Raw genomic sequence first — 19,574 nt, forward strand, 5'->3', positions numbered from 1 at the left:
ATGGAATTTAGAGTTCTAATAAAGATTGTTAGTGGTATAGATTATGTCGATCATTGGATGGTTGGTGAGGGTTTGGTCAACCTTGGAAAATGTTTAATTGGTTCTACCTGCTTTGGCTAGAATCATTTATGGGGGATTTGATTCAATTGTTTGATTAACCTATGGTATAGTTGATGTTTACCAGATGAGTTAATCTATGTTGAGTTGGTTTCACGTGTATCTGGATCGGTTCGTTTGAAAATGTGTCATAAAAAATTGTCTTCTTCTGCTTTCAACTTTGTTGTCTTAATTTGGCTTTTTCTTGATAGGTTGCATTTGCTTGGATTATCTTGGGTTGTTTCAAGTTGATTTCAGCTACGCTTTGCGTAGTTGGTCTTTTTTAGTTAATGCCTCAATAACTTAAAATGAATTTGTTAAATAATGTGGATAATTCTTAGTGTGAGTGGTTGGATTTATCTTATCTAGATATGATGGGTTAGTTTAAGGTAGAATAGTGACTTTAGAGTTGAAATATGCATGATTCTCATGGGTTGATTTTACTAAGTCAGGTTTTTGCTTTGAGTTGTTTTAGGTTGTTTAAACGGTGCGATTGATTTTATTGATCCTTGTTTCTTGGCTTTGTTTTGATATGAGTAAGAATGGTTTCATTTTTTAAAGGAGTTACTTGATTTTCTAATTTATTTTAATTTGATGGGTTTCTTCAATTTAGAATATCGTGATTAGAGTTGTTTCAAACCCGGTTCCTGGACGTTAAATTGTTTATGTCAAATATTTGTTTTCAATTCATTCTTTTAGATCGTTGACACGATATTATTTGGATTCATCCAAGTTAATTGGTTTGTTTGAATAGGTCTTGGCTTCCTATTTAAACTTTATCTAAGTATGTTGGATTCGTTGAATTTTCTACATGGAGTCTAGAGTTCTAATAAAGATTGATGGGTCTAGATTTGGTCGATCATTGGATGGTTGGTGAGGGATTGGTCAGTTTTGGAAAATGTTTAATTGGTTCTACCTGGTTTGGCTACAATCATCTATGTGGGATTTGATTCAATGGTTTGATTTGTTTTATGTTGTTTAAATGGTGGATTGTTTGGATTGATGCCTTTTTCTTGGCTTTGTTTTGATTTTAGTAGAACTAGTTTCGTTTTTTAAAGGAGTTGAGTTGATTTCCTAATTTCTCAAAATTTGATGAGTTTTTTTTTTTTTTTTAAATTAGAATATCGTGATTAAAGTTGTATTAAGCCCAGTTCCTGTAGGTTAAATTGTTTAGGTCAAATATTTCCTTTGAATTCTTTGAGACTGTTGACAAGGTACTGTATGGATTGATCTAAGTTCATTGGTTTGTTTGAGTAGGTCTGAGTTTTCTATTTAAACAAGATTATTAAGGTAGAATAGTGACTTTAGAGTTGAAATATGCATGATTCTCATGGGTTGATTTTACTAAGTCAGGTTTCTGCTTTGAGTTGTTTTATGTTGTTTAAGCGGTGCGATTGATTTTATTGATCCTTGTTTATTGGCTTTGTTTTGATATGAGTAAGACTGGTTTCATTTTTTAAAGGAATTACTTGATTTTCTAATTTATTTTAATTTGATGGGTTTCTTCAATTTAGAATATCGTGATTAGAGTTGTTTCAAACCCGGTTCCTGTACGTTAAATTGTTTATGTCAAATATTTGTTTTCAATTCATTCTTTTAGATCATTGACACGATATTATTTGGATTGATCCAAGTTAATTGGTTTGTTTGAATAGGTCTTGGCTTCCTATTTACACGAGATGATTGTTTTCTACTTCATCTATTCGGAAAATGTTTTGTTGTTTCTACCTGCTTTGGGTAGAATCAGTTTTGTTTTCTAATTGGTTCAACTAACTCTTTTAAAAAATGAAACCAGTCTTACTCATATCAAAACAAAGCCAAGAAACAAGGATCAATAAAATCAATCGCACTGTTTAAGCAACCTAAAACAAATCAAAGCAGAAACCTGACATAATAAAATCAACCGATGAGAATCATGCTTATTTCAACTCTAAAATCACTATTCTACCTTAAATAAACCCATCAAACAATTGAATAAAATCCCACATAAATGATTCTAGCCAAAGCAGGTAGAACCAATTAAACATTTTCCAAAATTGACCAAGCCCTCACCAACCATCCAATGATCGACATAATCTATACCCACTAACAATCCTTATTAGAACTGTAAACTCCTTGTAGTAAATTCAAAAAATCCAACATACATAGATAAAGTAGGAATACAATAATCTCGTTTAAATAGAAAACCCAGACCTACTCAAACAAACCAATGAACTTGGATCAATCTTTTCTAGATATGATGGGTTTGTTTAAGGTATAATAGTGACTTTAGAGTTGAAATAAGCATGATTCTAATCGGTTGATTTTATTATGTCAGGTTTCTGCTTTGAGTTGTTATAGGTTATTTAAACGGTGCAATTGTTTGTATTGATCATTGTTTCTTGGCTTCGTTTTGATATGAGTAGGACTGGTTTCATTTTTTAAAGAAGTTGAGTTGATTTCTTAATTTTCTTTTAATTTGATGGGTTTCTTCAATTTAGAATATCGTGATTAGAGTTGTTTCAAACCCGGTTCCTGTATGTTAAATTGTTTTTGTCAAATATTTGTTTTGAATTCATTTTTTTAGATCGTTGACATGATATTATTTGGATTGATCCAAGTTAATTGGTTTGCTTGAGTTGGTCTGGACTTCCTATTTAAACGAGATGATTGTTTTCCTACTTTATCTAAGTATGTTGGATTCGTTGAATTTACTACATGGAATTTAGAGTTCTAATAAGGATTGTTAGTTTTGGTCGATTTGATCGATCATTGGATGGTTGTTGAGGGCTTGGTCAGTTTTGGAAAATGTTTAATTGGTTCTACCTGGTTTGGCTAGAATCATTTATGTGAGATTTGATTCAATGGTTTGATTTGTTTTAGGTTGTTTAAATGGTGGATTGTTTGGATTGATGCTTGTTTGTTGGCTTTGTTTTGATTTGAGTATAACTGGTTTCGTTTTTTAAACGAGTTGAGTTGATTTCCTAATTTTTCAAAATATGAAGGGTTTTTTAATTTAGAATATCGTGATTAGAGTTGTATTAAGCCCAGTTCCTGTACGTTAAATTGTTTTGGTCAAATATTTCCTTTGAATTCTTTGAGACCGTTTACAAGGTGCTGTATGGATTGATCCAAGTTCATTGGTTTGTTTGAGTAGGTTTGGGTTTTCTATTTAAACGAGATTTTTGTATTCCTACTTTATCTAAGTATGTTGGATTCTTTGAATTTACTACAAGGAGTTTACAGTTCTAATAAGGATTGTTAGTGGGTATAGATTATGTCGATCATTGGATGGTTGGTGAGGGCATGGTCAATTTTGGAAAATTTTTAATTGGTTCTACCTGCTTTGGTTAGAATCATTTATGTGGGATTTGATTCAATTGTTTGATTAACCTATGGTATAGTCGATATTTACCAGATGAGTTTATCTATGTTGAGTTTGTTTCACATGTATCTGGATCGGTTCATTTGAAAATGTGTCATAAAAAATTGTCAGATTCTACTTTCAACTTTGTTGTCTTTAATTTGGCTTTTTCTTGATCGGTTGCATTTGCTTGGATTATCTTGGTTTGTTTTAAGTTGATTTCTGCTAAACTTTGTGTAGTTGGTCTTTTTTAGTTAATGCCACGATAGTTTAGAATGGATTTGTTAAATAATGTGGATAAATTCCTAGAGGCTTCTGTTATAAGTGTGAGTGGTTGGATTTATTTTATCTAGACATGATGGATTTATTATGTCAGGTTTCTGCTTTGAGTTGTTTTAGGTTATTTAAACGGTGCGATTGTTTGTATTGATCCATGTTTCTTGGCTTCGTTTTGATATGAGTAGGACTGGTTTCATTTTTTTAAAAAGTTGAGTTGATTTCCTAATTTCTTTTAATTTGATTGGTTTCTTAAATTTAGAATATCGTGATAAGAGTTGTTTCAAACTCGATTCGTGTACGTTTAACTGTTTATGTCAAATATTTCTTTGAATTCCTTCTTTTAGCTCGTTGACACGGTATTATTTGGATTGATCCAAGTTAATTGGTTTGTTTGAGTAGGTCTGGGCTTCCTATTTAAACGAGATGATTGTTTTCCTACTTTATCTAAGTATGTTGGATTCGTTGAATTTACTACACTAAATTTAGAGTTCTAATAAGGATTGTTAGTGGGTCTAGATTTGGTCGATCATTGAATGGTTGTTGAGGGTTTGGTCAGTTTTGGAAAATGTTTAATTGATTATACCTGGTTTGGCTAGAATCATTTATGTGAGATTTGATTCAATGGTTTGATTTGTATTAGGTTGTTTAAATGGTGGATTGCTTGGATTGATGCTTGTTTTTGGCTTTGTTTTGATTTGAGTAGAACTGCTTTCGTTTTTTAAAGGAGTTGAGTTGATTTCCTAATTTCTCAAAATATGAAGGGTTTTTTTTTAATTTAGAATATCGTGATTAGAGTTGTATTAAGCCCAGTTCCTGTACGTTAAATTGTTTAGGTCAAATATTTCCTCTGAATTCTTTGAGACCGTTGACAAGGTGCTGTATGGATTGATCCAAGTTCATTGGATTGTTTGAGTAGGTCTGGGTTTTCTATTTAAACGAGATTAATGTATTCCTACTTTATCTATGTATGTTGGATTCTATGAATTTACTACATGGAGTTTACAGTTCTAATAAGGATTGTTAGTGGGTATAAATTATGTCGATTATTGGATGGTTGGTGAGGGCTTGGTCAATTTTGGAAAATGCTTAATTGGTTCTACCTGCTTTGGTTAGAATCATTTATGTGGGATTTGATTCAATTGTCTGATTAACCTATGGTATAGTCGATATTTACCAGATGAGTTTATCTATGTTGAGTTTGTTTCATGTGTATCTAGATCAGTTCGTTTGAAAATAAAAAATAGTCTGGTTCTACTTTCAACTTTGTTGTCTTTAATTTGGCTTTTTCTTGATCGGTTGCATTTGTTTGGATTATTTTGGGTTGTTTTAAGTTGATTTCAGCTAAACTTTGTGTAGTTGGTCTTTTTTAGTTAATGCCTCGATAGTTTAGAATGGATTTGTTAAATAATGTGGATAAATTCTTAGAGGCTTCTGTTATAAGTGTGAGTGGTTGGATTTATTTTATCTAGTCATGATGGGTTTGTTTAAGGTAGAATAGTGACTTTAGAGTTGAAATAAGCATGATTCTTATCGGTTGATTTTATTATGTCAGGTTTCTACTTTGAGTTGTTTTAGGTTATTTAAACGGTGCGATTGTTTGTATTGATCATTGTTTCTTGGCTTCGTTTTGATATGAGTAGGACTGGTTTCATTTTTTAAAAAAGTTGAGTTGATTTCCTAATTTCTTTTAATTTGATGGGTTTCTTTAATTTAGAATATCGTGATTACAGTTGTTTCAAACTCGGTTCGTGTACGTTTATCTGTTTATGTCAAATATTTCTTTGAATTCATTCTTTTAGCTCGTTGACATGGTATTATTTGGATTGATCCAAGTTAATTGGTTTGTTTGAGTAGGTCTGGGCTTCCTATTTAAACGAGATGATTGTTTTCCTACTTTATCTAAGTATGTTGGATTCGTTGAATTTACTACACTGAATTTAGCGTTCTAATAAGGATTGTTAGTGGGTCTAGATTTGGTCGATCATTGAATGGTTGTTGAGGGTTTGGTTAGTTTTGGAAAATGTTTAATTGATTTTACCTGGTTTGGCTAGAATCATTTATGTGAGATTTGATTCAATGGTTTGATTTGTATTAGGTTGTTTAAACGGTGGATTGCTTGCTTGGATTGATGCTTGTTTTTGGCTTTGTTTTGATTTGAGTAGAACTGTTTTCGTTTTTTAAAGGAGTTGAGTTGATTTCCTAATTTCTCAAAATATGAAGGGTTTTTTTAATTTAGAATACCGTGATTAGAGTTGTATTAAGCCTAGTTCCTATACGTTAAATTGTTTAGGTCAAATATTTCCTTTGAATTCTTTGAGACCGTTGACAAGGTGCTGTATGGATTGATCCAAGTTCATTGGTTTGTTTGAGTAGGTCTGGGTTTTCAATTTAAACGAGATTATTGTATCAGAGAGGAGAAATTAGACACTATTAGATATGGTCTGACCACTCCTCGTGCATTCAGAGCTACCTATATCCTTTTGGGGACACACATTGGAGACTTCTATATACGTACTGAACCAGGTTCCACCAAATCCATTCCTAAGACTCTATGAGCTATGGACCGGTAAGAAACCAACTGTAAGACACTTGAAGATTTGGGGTTGTTTAGCACATTTTAAAAGAACAAGTGCAAATAAATTAGAATCCAAGACCAGTCATTGCCTATTCATAGGCTACCCCAAAGGACTAGTAGGATATATATTCTATGACCCAAGAGAACAAAAGACATTTTATAGTTGAAATGCCAACTTCGTGATGGAATATTATATCTTGAATGATCATCATCAGGAATTTGTTCTTAATGAGGAGAGCTCAGGAGTAGTGGGAGATGTCCCACAAGTTCCAGATAATACCCAACTTATACTATCCCATTGTCCTTTAAGTAGTCCCTGAATTTATCAGAGAGATACTCGCTACCTCGATCTGATCGAAGGGCTTTAATTTTTCTCCCTAACTGTTTCTCGACCTCTTGTCTAAACTCTTTGAACTTTTCAAAGGATTCAGACTTGTGTCTCATTAGGTACACGTAACCATATCGTGAAAAATCATCTGTGAAGGTGATGAAATACACGTGTTGATTTCGTGTTCTAACACACAGGGGACCACATACATCAGTCAGTATGTATTAGGTCAAGTGTGCCTGTACATCTTTCAGGCTTACCGTTAAATGGCTGTTTTTCATCTTGTCTTGTAGGCAAGGCTCACAAGTGGAAAGATCTTCTACAGTTAGAAAATCCAAAGGACCATCTTTTACCAATCTTGTGATTCGGTCAACACCGATGTGGCCAAGTCGGTAATGCCACAGACACGTGGGATTAATTGTATCCCGGGCTCTCTTCTTGGGGATTTCAGCCGACGTAGTTTCGGTTATGTTAGTTTCTAGAGAAGGATGTAGAACATAGTGACCGTTCTCTAGTTCCCCGTATGCGATGAATCTATTGTTTCTTTTAATAGTAATCGTATTACTAAAGAAGACAGAATAACCATGTGCACACAGTTTTGAGACAGAAATCAAATTTCTCCTTAAATTTTGTACATAAAGACAGTTTTTCAGTACAATTGTTCATTCTCTAAAAAATAACTCAACGGTTCCTATGGCCGCAGCTGCAACAGTTGCATTAGTCCCCAAGTAGAGTGTGATTTCTCCTTCACTCAGCCTTCTGCTTACCTTGAACCCCTGCGGTGAGTTACACGCATGAGTTGAAGCCCCGGAGTCAATACACTAGGACGCAGAAGCTACCAATAAATTGGTTTCTATAACACAAGTTTCGAAGTTACCTTTCTTGGATTCCAAGTAGGCAAGACAATTCCTTTTCCAGTGGCCGGTGTTCTTGCAGAAGTGACAGGCATCCGATGCTTTGTCTTTCTTCTGCTTCTTGCTCTTAGTGGTTTTCTTCTGAGGCTTCTTTGCCTTCCTCTTTCTCTTGCCTGTCTTGCTAGCTTCAACAAGCATGGCTATAGGCTCATCCTTTCTAATCAGTTCTTCAGCTCTTTGCAACATATTGCTGAACTCTTGCAAGCGGACATTCAGCTTGTTCATGTTAATAGTTCATGATGAACGGATTAAAGGAAGGAGGCAAAGAATTAAGGATAGCATCTATCTGAGTTGCAAGGTCCAGCCCGGATCCAAGAGCCTCCAGTTCGTTGATGTAACCCATCATCCGAAGACAATGGTCGTGAACCTGTTGACCATTGGACATTTGTGCGGTCATGAACTGTTTCAAGACCTTTTGTCGAGTAGAACGATTATGCTCTTCATACATCAGGTGGCGCCCTAGGGTTTAGAAGCTACAAAGGAGAGCCCTAAAATGGATGGTGGAGATTTCACATCTTGGGCGGCTATGTTAGCTAAGGAGGAAAAGATTAGGTTAAAAATGCTCCCTAGGGTTTGCTAAGGAGAGGGGAGCATGGTAATACAGTAGGATTGACGCCAACTGGGTTTAAAAGATAGGAGACACCATCTTGTTCTCAATTATTTACAAAAACACACCTTTCTCAACTTGTCTTCACACCAGCTTCCCAAAAACTGCACTTTAGCCATGAAAACTTCCCAGTTTTCTACAAAGACCCTCAAAGGTCACATAATTAATTTTAACTGGAAAAATGGTGCACTTTCACTTCTCTAAGGCCAAAAATACCCCTGAATTGATGCCCTTAAGGCATCAAAATGCAGGGTTATCACACTCCCCAGAATGAGTCAAGCATCCTCATTCCAACATTCTCAAACTTTGTATAGATCGGTATTGGGCTCAAGGGGTAAAACTATCTTACTTTGAATATTATCGAAAATTGGCTTAAAAATCTTTTATACCCTTCCATTTGCAAACTGTCTTGATAATCTGAGATTGATTTTTAAAATCAGACATGTATTCTTTTTATCATTTTTTATAGTGGATTTCTACCCCTAAACTTGATTTTTTGTTACCATCCATCGTTTTACGCGAATCTCGACACTTGCCTAGGTGAAGAGGCCCGATTACTAAGTCTAGGGTGTCCATTGACTTTTTATTCTCTCTCTCTCTCTCTCTTTTTTTTGAAACCATTGTTCAGGGTAGTCCGCTATTTCTAACAATTTGAAGAATTTTTGTCTAATTTCTCACTCTTTCCCTTCTTATCTTGGCAGGGGCAAACTTAGGAGTATTTTCCAATTTCTAAACGGTTTCAACAATATTCAAATAAGATCAATTTTGACTCCTATCACTTGCTACCAATTTCTACAAAATTCAATATTCTTCTATTAGTTTACTCAACTTTTTCTATTTGGGAATCCCTTTTAGTGGAAAACAATTTAAAATTTTCAATGAAATTTTAATTCTACATATTTAAAGGCTTAGCTTCTTAATATTTTTTCAAAAATTTCTCTCTTTCCTCACCCCCAACTTAAATGTCATGATCCTAATGGCGTGATTAGAATGATGCAAAGAGGATTTAGGCCAAAGCGAACAATGAATAGGGTTTTCTTAAGGGGTTCCAAGTTTGCCACCTGGTCTTGAATCAAGAAAATAAAAAAAAACTCTAATCCTGAAATTAACTAAAAAAAATTACGTTGGGTTGCCTCTCAACCAGCGCTAAGTTTAACGTCTTCAGCCAGACACAACTATTTATCTCTCTCATCTAAACTCTCAAATTCACTTTCGTTTTCATACCAACTAAGACTAGATTGGGCTAACCAAGGGGTAGATAGGTCATTCACGAGATTGTCCACTATGCCCACACTACCTTCATCTTTCCCTAGGTTTGGATACTTAGAGGCATTAAAAATATTCAATTGGACCTTCTACTCCCCAAATGATATGTCCATTTCCCCGGATTTATAGTTGATATTTGCATTAGTCGTTGCTAAAAACGGCCATCCTAAGATTATCGTGTTGTGGTTCAGTTCTTCAGTTGGGGTTATGTCTAGGACAACAAAATCTATAGGGAAATAATAGTTTTCTATCCTGACAGCGACATCCTCGATGACACCTCAAGGAGTCTTGACCAATCGATCAACGAGTTGCAAAATTACTAGGATAGGCTTCAACTCGCCAACCCTGAACCTTTCATAAATAATGGACGGAAGCAAGTTCACACTAGCCCCTAGATCCAATAGGGCCCTATCACAGGTGATTCCAAAAATTACACAGCTAATAAGAGGAGCACCCGGGTCTTTCATTTTCTGGGGAAGTTGGTTCAGGAGGACCGCACTCACTTCTGCTAAGAGGATCACATTTTGTGGGGTCGATCATGGCTCCCTCTTTTGGGTGGAATAGGACCTTATTGGATATGGTCTGGTCACTTCTCATACACTCAGAGTTGCCCACATCCTTTTGGGGTTGCGCATTAGAGACTGCGATATATGTGCTGAATCGGATTCCAACCATATCAGTTCCGAATACTCCATATGAACTTTGGACCGGAAAGAAACCAAGTGTCAAACACTTGAAGATTTGGGGTTGTCCAGCAAGTGTCAAACACTTGAAGATTTGGGGTTGCCCAGCACACGTTAAAAGAACGAGTGCAAACAAGTTGGAATCCAAGACCAGCTGTTGCCTATTTGTAGGTAACCCAAAAGGCTCTGTGGGTTACCTATTCTATGACCCAAGTGAGCAGAAAGTGTTCTACAATCGAAATGCACAATTCTTGGAAACCGATTATATCCTGAACACCCTGGTGGAAACCTTGACTAGTGAGGAAGATCCCATGACTTACGCGGAAGCTATGTTGGACATAGATTCCCAGAAGTGGGTAGAGGCCATGAGAGCAGAGATGGACTCAATAGAGACCAATGTAGTCTGGACTCTAGTAGATCTGCCCTCCGGGGTAAAAGCAATCGGTTGCAAATGGATTTACAAGAGGAAGAAGGGCCCCAATGGTAAGGTTGATACCTTCAAAGCTCGTCTGATGGCGAAAGGGTACACTCAGAAAGAGGGCATCAATTATGAGGAAACCTTTTCACCTGTGGCCATGCTTAATTCCATTAGGATTCTGCTAGCTATAGTAGCATACCATGATTATGAGATTTGGCAAATGGATGTCAAAACTGCATTCTTGAATGGAGATCTTGCTGAAGATATCTATATGCAGTAGCCACAAGGCTTCATTGCTGTAGGTCTGGAAAACATGGTATGTAAACTTAACAGATCCATTTGTGGACTTAAGCAAGCTTCTAGAAGTTGGAACATCCGTTTTGACTCTGCTGTCAAATCGTTTGACTTCGAGTAGAATCCGGATGAACCCTGTGTCTACAGGAAGTACAGTGGGGATAAGGTTACCTTCTTGGTTCTGTATGTAGATGACATTCTACTCATTGGGAATGATGTAGGAATGTTAACTACGGTGAAAGTATGGCTATCACAGCAATTCTCCATGAAAGACCTTGGAGAAGCCTCCTATATACTGGGTCTTTGACTCTATAGAGATAGATCAAAGTGGATAATAGGATTATCCCAATCTACTTACGTTGACAAAATAGTCAAAAGATACAGCACGGAAAACTCCAAGAAAGGAAATGTTCCCTTGGTATGTTTCTGTGTAATACCCTTAAACTGGACACTTAATGAGACTCGTGTTAGTTTAGAATGTTCATAACCAGTGGATCGGTTTGGGGAGACCCATCCTGACAAGGTTGACACTGTGGTGCCACCAAGTCGGTTAGGGTGGCCTGTCTCAGCTGCCAGGGTGAGACCCTAGGCACATACAGTGTAGGATTAATTGAATCTTTGAACTGAACCAGATTTCCAGTATTGCCCTGGGCCTTGGAGATTGATGGGCAAAACTAGAAATTTACACCAACCCCTAGACTCGATTATGATATTGCACTAGGTGTTGAATTGGGCTGTCTTTGATATACCAATCAGTGAGATCCTTAGTAGGGGTCAAAACCTGGGTATGTTGGGACAGTCCGAGAATTCATCTGAGTGGGTGATCATAGTGACAGGATCAGCCCCTTTGTCGGACAAAGGTAATGATCGGGGATGCACTCTCACTGATGGAAACCAAGACTGCTGACAACCGATTTCAACCGTTGAGATTTGTTTTGCAAAGTATATTTTATATGAGATATGAAAGTATATACATTATGGTTTCTAAAATGTTTGCAAGAAGGTTTTAATTCCCCGGATCCATATAAGTAGAGAGTGCAACACTGTTCCTTGCAGCCGAGGGAGAGGTCTTCTCTTGTCAGGCAGTGTATGATCATTATGGGCTGAGAGGTTAAGTGTAAGACCATTGAGGATAATACCTGATGGGCTAATCTTGCATCTGCCCACAGTCCCTGGGTGTTACAAGGTGGCTTGGCCCAAGGACCACTTAGGGTAAGTGTTGGGCCCATAGAGCCCATAAGATGGGTTTCAGGGGGTGCACTGTCCATAACAGTGTATTCGGCCAGGCCTTGTAACAAAGGTTGGGCTGAACCCATGTGGCTGATGTGTAGATCAATGTTTGGGTCCCACGCCATACAAGGAAGCCCAACTGGACAGCAGTTAGGAAGGTTAAGTGAGTACATAAGCTTAATGGGCCTAAAGCCCATTTCGAACTGGGCTGTTTGATTAGATAATTATGGGGCGAATTCTGAGATAGATTAGCAGATAGGATAGGGTCTTGATGCTATCCACTCAGAGAGTCCAGATCTGAATCACATTCAGATCTAGAAACCTACTAATGAGATTAGGAGAAAGCTAATCTGATCTACAGATAAGATAGGGATTTATCCTTATCATCTGAAGAGAAGGCTGATCCAAATATGATTTGGATGAGCAGCTCCTAATGGGATTAGGAGCTGATCTTTTAGGATTAACAAAAGAAGGGGGCGGCAGCCTCAAGAAACAAACACAGATTCAGATCTTCCAGAGTGCTAAAATCACAATAAGAGAGAATTTTGCACCCTGCGAATACTCTCTTGCCGCCTCCTCACTGCCGCTGCCATTGCCTTCAGTTCGATCTCCAGTTCTTGGGAGAAATCAAGATCTGATCTTGATTCAAATCTTTTGGGAAAAGATTGTTTGGAGCTGTACACACAATCCATCCAGTTGATTCTTGCGAAGGGTCAAGTTCTTTTGGAAGAACATTGCTGATTCGGCTCCATCCTGCACTGCGCCATTTTCAGTGGGAGCAGATTTTGGATCCTTCCTTGGGCGTGAACACTTCCATTGGGAGATACTATTTCTCCGTATCAGGTACGTCCTCCCTCCTACTCCTTTTGGTTCAGATCTGGTTTGATTAATGGTTCAAGAATGATCCATGAAAATATGATTTTCTAAATTGGGAATGCGATTCCTAGTTGAAGGGAGAGAAAAATTTTTTTTTTTTGAAATTCACCCCCTTATTCCACAGGATTTGGGCGTCCATGGGATGGATCTCTCATCCTTTCAGAAAAGTGCTTGGAGAAGGATCACAAGGCTGCTGAATGCGAATTGGAGAGGAGATCGAAGATTGATGCGGAAATCCTAAGTTGTCTTCTTCTTTGATTCTACGAATTTGGTAACCTAGATTCAATTAGGGTTTAATGGTTTTTCTTTGTTGAGTCTTTCTTTCTTTCTATTATGCGAACCATGATGGATGTTAATTCAAATTTGTAATTAATATTTTTAGCTGATCCGATTGATAGTGATTCGGTCTTGGGATTTCTTGATTAGGGTTTTCGATTATAAGAGTAGTTTTGGCCGAATTATTCTTATTTCTTGGATTACTTGAATTGCTTGAGAAAGGGTTTAGGTAATCAGATCAGCTAATCATGAAAATGGATTGAATGTATCTTAGAGATAATATGCATGATTCGTTTGGCATTCATTCAACAAGAATTGATTTCCTTCAAATTCTTTGTTCTTAATGCATCTATTGGCAATTAAATTCTTGATAGAAATATAAGTGTTGTTGTGCATAGATAGAGTGGGTTGTGCTCGAAAGAGGCTGCTCATACAACGAGGAATTAGCCAACCCATGACTGAATTCAACTTCGGTTGGATAGCTTAATGGTGTAATTGCTGAACCTGTTCTGCTAGTATTTGCATGAAGCACTTCCTCTCATTACTTAAGGCGGTTTGATCCTTGAATACTTAAGGTAATTTGCTAATTAGGAGTTAAGTTTATTTCTGTTTAACCTTTTGGATGGTCAGATAACAAATGGCTGATTCGGTACTAGTAGTTGTTGGATTAATCCTTGTGGGAAGGATACTCTACTCATCAGTATATTACTTGATCGGTTAGTGCACTTGCTAGTGTCTTCTAAACGCATCAAGTTTTTGGCACCGTTGCCGGGGATTATCACAACAATATTATGAACCATCTACTGTTGTTAATCTGATTTTGTATAATATGTTTATGATATGTGTGTATTAGTATCTTTTCGACTTTGACTTGTACAATATATGACACACAAAAGTGAAAAGGAGAGCATCATCTATGATCCAGAGATTGAACGAACTCTCCGCCGCCGCCTTAGAGCTTCTAAGAAAGGGAAAGCTGAAAGTACAGAAACGGCCGAGCAAAGGACCATGATGGACTATGCCATGCCAACCCTCACTGGGGCAGCCTCGAGCATTGTGAGACCAGCAATAGCTGCTAACAACTTTGAGATCAAACCAGCAATTATTCAGATGATCCAGAACATAGTTCAATTCTGCGACTTGGCTAATGAAGATCCAAACACTCACATTGCCAACTTCTTGGAGATATGCGACACATTCAAGCACAATGGAGTTAGTGATGATGCAGTGAGGCTCAGATTATTTCCGTTCTCAGATTATTTTGGTCTCTACATGGGATGAAATGGCCAGTTGCTTCCTATCCAAGTATTTCCCTCTGTCCAAGGCTATAAAGATGCGGAATGATATCACCACCTTCTCTCAATAGGACGGGGAATCATTATATGAATCATGGGAACGCTACAAGGAATTACTGAGGAAGGTCCCTCATCATGGACTTCCCGTTTGGCTCCAAGTTCAGACATTTTACAATGGTTTGACTGAAGCAATAAGACTATTATGGATGCTGCAGCTGAGGGATCCATTAAGAACAAGAACCCTGAAGTTGCCAATGCACTCATTGAGGAAATGGCTGCAAATAATTATTAGTGGCATTCCAAGAGAGCCCAAGTTAGGAGACAACCCGGCCTTCACAATGTAGACACATATACAACACTATCTATACAAATCGGCGCCCTCAGCAAGAAGATAGATGAAATGCAGTTGGCAGTCATGCATGTTCAAACCGTAGCCTATGAATGGTGTGGGGGAGGTCATATCAGCACCGAATGCCAAGTTGGAAATCAGTTCGTGCAGTCCCCTGAGCAAGTAGATTTCGTAGGGAATCTTCAAAGGTATCAAGGTAATCATTACCCTCGTACATTTAACCCCGGATGGAGGAAGCACCCCAATCTGTCTTGGTCAAATGAAAATGCGGTGAAGCCCCTCCCTCAAAACTTTGCTCAGCTAGAAAAGAAATCTAATCTAGAGGAGCTGATGACCAAGTTCATATCAAGTGCGGAAACGAGATTTCAGAACCAAGAGGCATCGATCAAGAACTTAGAAACTCAAGTGGGGCAGTTGGCACAGATGATATCCTTTAGAGTCCAAGGCACCTTACCCAGCAACACAGAAGCAAATCCAAGAGAACAGGTGCAAGCCATTACCTTGAGGAGCAGTAAGGAGCTATAAGAGGTGGAGAAGACAGCAAAGGAAGAAGGTAAGATGGGCACGACCCGAGAACCCGAAAAGAAGGAGGAAGAGTAGTCTAATTCCAGGAAAGAGACAAGTCAACTGCCACAAGTACCATTTCCCAATAAGCTTAAGCGACACAAAATGGAAAAGGAATTCGGTAAGTTTCTTGAAATTTTCAAGAGTTTATATATTAACATTCCGTTTGTAGATGCCTTAGCCCAGATGCCGCACTATGCAAAGTTCCTTAAGGAAATCTTGGTGAACAAAAGGAAATTGGGAGACATGGCTACGGTTGCACTAAATGAAGAATGCTCAGCCATCCTCCTCAACAAGCTGCCTCAGAAACTGAAAAATCCAAGGAGTTTTACAATTCCTTGCACTATAAATGGTTTATGTCAAATATTTGTTTTGAATTCATTCTTTTAGATCATTGACACGGTATTATTCGGATTGATCCAAGTTAATTGGTTTGTTTGAGTAGGTCTGGGCTTCCTATTTAGATGAGATGATTGTTTTCCTACTTTATCTAAGTATGTTGGATTCGTTGAATTTACTACATGGAATTTAGAGTTCTAATAAGGATTGTTAGTGGGTCTAGATTTGGTCGATCATTGGATGATTGGTGAGGGCTTGGTCAGTTTTGGAAAATGTTTCATTGCTACCTAGTTTGGCTAGAATAATTTATGTGAGATTAGATTCAATGGTTTTATTTGTTTTAGGTTGTTCGAACGGTGGGTTGTTTGGATTGATGCTTGTTTCTTGGCTTTGTTCTGATTTGAGTAAATCATTCTTGGTTTTATTTGAGTAAACCAAACAACGGTGGGTTGTTTGGTTGTTTGGATTGATGCTTGTTTTAGGTTGTTCAAACCATTCAATCAAATCCCACAAAACTGATTCTAGCCAAAACAGGTTGAACCAACTAAACATTTTCCAAATTTGACCAAGCCTCACCAACCATCCAATGATCGACATAATCTATACCCACTAACAATCCTTTTTAGAACTATAAACTCCTTGTTCTAAATTCAACGAATCCAACACACATAAATAAAGTACGAAAACAATAATCTCGTTTAAATAGCAAATGCAAACCTATTCAAACAAACCAATGAACTTGGATCAATCCATACAATACCTTGTCAACGGTCTAAAACAAATCAAAGGAAATATTTGACATAAACAATTTAACGTACAGGAACTGTGCTTAATACAAATCTAATCATGATATTTTTAAATTAAAAAAACCCATTCTAAACCCACTAACAATCCTTATTAGAACTCTAAACTCCAAGTAGTTAATTCAACGAATCCAACATACTTAAATAATGTAGGAAAACAATCATCCCGTTTAAATAGGAAGCCAGACCTATTCAAACAAACCAATTAACTTGGATCAATCCAAACAATACTTTGTCAATGGTCTAAAATAATTCAAGAAATATTTGACATAAACAGTTAAACGTACAGGAACCAGACTTAATACAACTCTAATCACGATATTCTAAATTAAGGAAACCCATCAAATTTAAAAAAATAGGAAATCAACTCAACTCTTTTAAAAAATGAAACTAGTCCTACTCAAATGAAAACAAAGCCAAGAAACAAGGATCAATACAAACAATCGCACCGTTTAAACAACCTAAAACAACTCAAAGCAGAAATCTGACATTAATATTAACCGATAAGAATCATGCTGATTTCAATTCTAAAGTCACTCTACAATAAACAAATCCATCATATCTAGATAAGATAAATCCAACCACTCACACTTACAACAGAAGCTTGGTAAGAAGTTATCCACATTATTTAACAAATCCATTGTAAATTATCGAGGCATTAAATAAAAAAGATCAACTACGCAAAAAGTAGTTGAAATCAATTTAAAACAACCCAAGATAATCCAAGCAAATGTAACCTATCAAGAAAACGCCAAATTAAAGACAACAAAGTTAAAAGTAGAAGCAAACAATTTTTGAGGACTCACTTCCAAACTACCAATCCAGAAACAAATAAAACCAACTCAACGTAGATAAACTCATCTGGTAAACATTGACTATACCTAAGGTTAATGAAACCATTAAATCAAAACCCACAAAACTGATTCTAGCCAAAACAGGTAGAACCAATTAAACATTTTCCAAAATTGACCAATCCCTCCCCAACCATCCAATGATTGACATAATCTATACCCACTAAAAATCTTTTTTAAAAACTCTAAACTCCTCGTTTAAATAGCAAACCCAGACCTACTCAAACAAACCAATGAACTTGGATCAATCCATACAATACCTTGTCAACGGTCCCAAAGAATTCAAAGGAAATATTTGACAAAAAAGCATTAATCCAAAAAATCCCACCGTTCAAACAACCTAAAACAAATCAAACCATTGAATCAAATCACACATAAATGATTCTAGCCAAACCAGGTAGAACCAATTAAACATTTTCCAAAACTGACCAAGTCCTCACCAACCATCCAATGATCGACCAAATCTAGACCCACTATCAATCCTTATTAGAACTCTAAACTCCATGTAGTAAATTCAACGAATCCAACATACATAGACAAAGTAAGAAAACAATCATTTCATTTAAATAGGAAGTCCAGACCTATTCAAACAATCCAATTAACTTGGATCAATCCAAACAATACCTTGTCAATGGTCTAAAAGAATTCAAAGGAAATATTTGACATAAACAATTAAACGTACAAGAACCAAGCTTAATACAACTCTAATCACGATATTCTAAATTAAAAAAACCCATCAAATTAAAAGAATTTAGGAAATCAACTCAACTTTTTTTAAAAAATGAAACCAGTCCTACTCATATCAAAACAAAGCCAAGAAACAAGGATCAATACAATTGCTCTGTTTAAATAACCTAAAACAATTCAAAGCAGAAACCAAACATAGTAAAATCAACCGATAAGAATCATGCTTATTTCAACTCTAAAGTCACTTTTACCTTAAAAAAACCCATCATATCTAGATAAGATAAATCCAACCACTCACACTTATAACAGAAGCCTGGTAAAAAGTTATCCACATTATTTAACAAATCCATTTTAAATTATCGAGACATTAACTAAAAAAGACCAACTATGCAAAGCGTAGCTGAAATCAACTTAAAACAACCCAAGATAATCCAAGCAAAAGCAACCTATCAAGAACAAGCCAAATTAAGACAACAAAGTTGAAAGTAGAAGGAGACAATTTTTGATGACATTTTCAAACGAATCGATCCAAATACACGTGAAACCAACTCATCATAGATTAACACATCTGGTAAACATCGAATATACCTTAGTTAATCAAACAATTGAATCAAATCCCACATAAATGATTCTAGCCAAAGCAGGTAGAACCAATTAAACATTTTCCAAAATTGACCAAACCCTCACCAACCATCCAATGGTCGACATAATCTATACCCACTAACAATCCTTATTAGAACTGTAAATTCCTTGTAGTAAGTTCAAAGAATCCAACATACATAGATAAAGGAGGAATAAAATAATCTCGTTTAAATAGCAAACCCAGACCTACTCAAACAAACCAATGAACTTGGATCAATCCCTACAGTACTTTGTCAGCGGTCTCAAAGAATTCAAAGGAAATATTTGACCTAAACAATTTAACCTACAGGAACTGGGCTTAATACAATTCTAATGACGATATTCTAAATTAAAAAAACCGTTCATATTTTGAGAAATTAGGAAATAAACTCAACTCCTTTAAAAAACGAAACCAGTTCTACTCAAATGAAAACAAAGCTAAAGAAAAAGCCAAATTAAAGGCAACAAGGTTGAAAATAGAAGTAGAAAATTTTTTTATGACTCATTTTCAAACGAACCAATCCAGATACAAGTGAAACCAACTCAACATAGATAAACTCATCTGGTAAACATCGACAATACCTAAGGTTAATCAAACCATTCAATCAAATCCCACAAAACTGATTCTAGCCAAAACAGGTAGAACCAACTAAACATTTTCCAAAATTGACCAAGCCCTCACCAACCATCCAATGATCGACATAATCTATACGCACTAACAATCCTTATTAAAACTGTAAACTCCTTGTAGTAAATTCAACGAATCCAACACACATAGATAAAGTAGGAAAACAATAATCTCGTTAAATAGCAAACCCAGACCTATTCAAACAAACCAATGAACTTGGATCAATCCGTACAATACCTTGTCAACGGTCTA

General features: G+C 36.5%; 1 non-coding gene across 1 annotated transcript; it reads right to left on the reverse strand.

Annotated features, from left to right (window-relative positions):
- Positions 1 to 14,516: 14,516 nt before the first annotated feature.
- On the reverse strand, positions 14,517 to 14,623 carry LOC148803250 (small nucleolar RNA R71). The gene has a single exon (XR_016081681.1). It is a non-coding gene; the product is annotated as a small nucleolar RNA R71 (small nucleolar RNA).
- Positions 14,624 to 19,574: the final 4,951 nt, after the last annotated feature.

The sequence above is a fragment of the Nelumbo nucifera genome, chromosome 1 (genome assembly GCF_055504915.1).
Source record: "Nelumbo nucifera cultivar China Antique chromosome 1, China Antique-T2T, whole genome shotgun sequence".
Taxonomy (NCBI): Eukaryota; Viridiplantae; Streptophyta; class Magnoliopsida; order Proteales; family Nelumbonaceae; genus Nelumbo; species Nelumbo nucifera.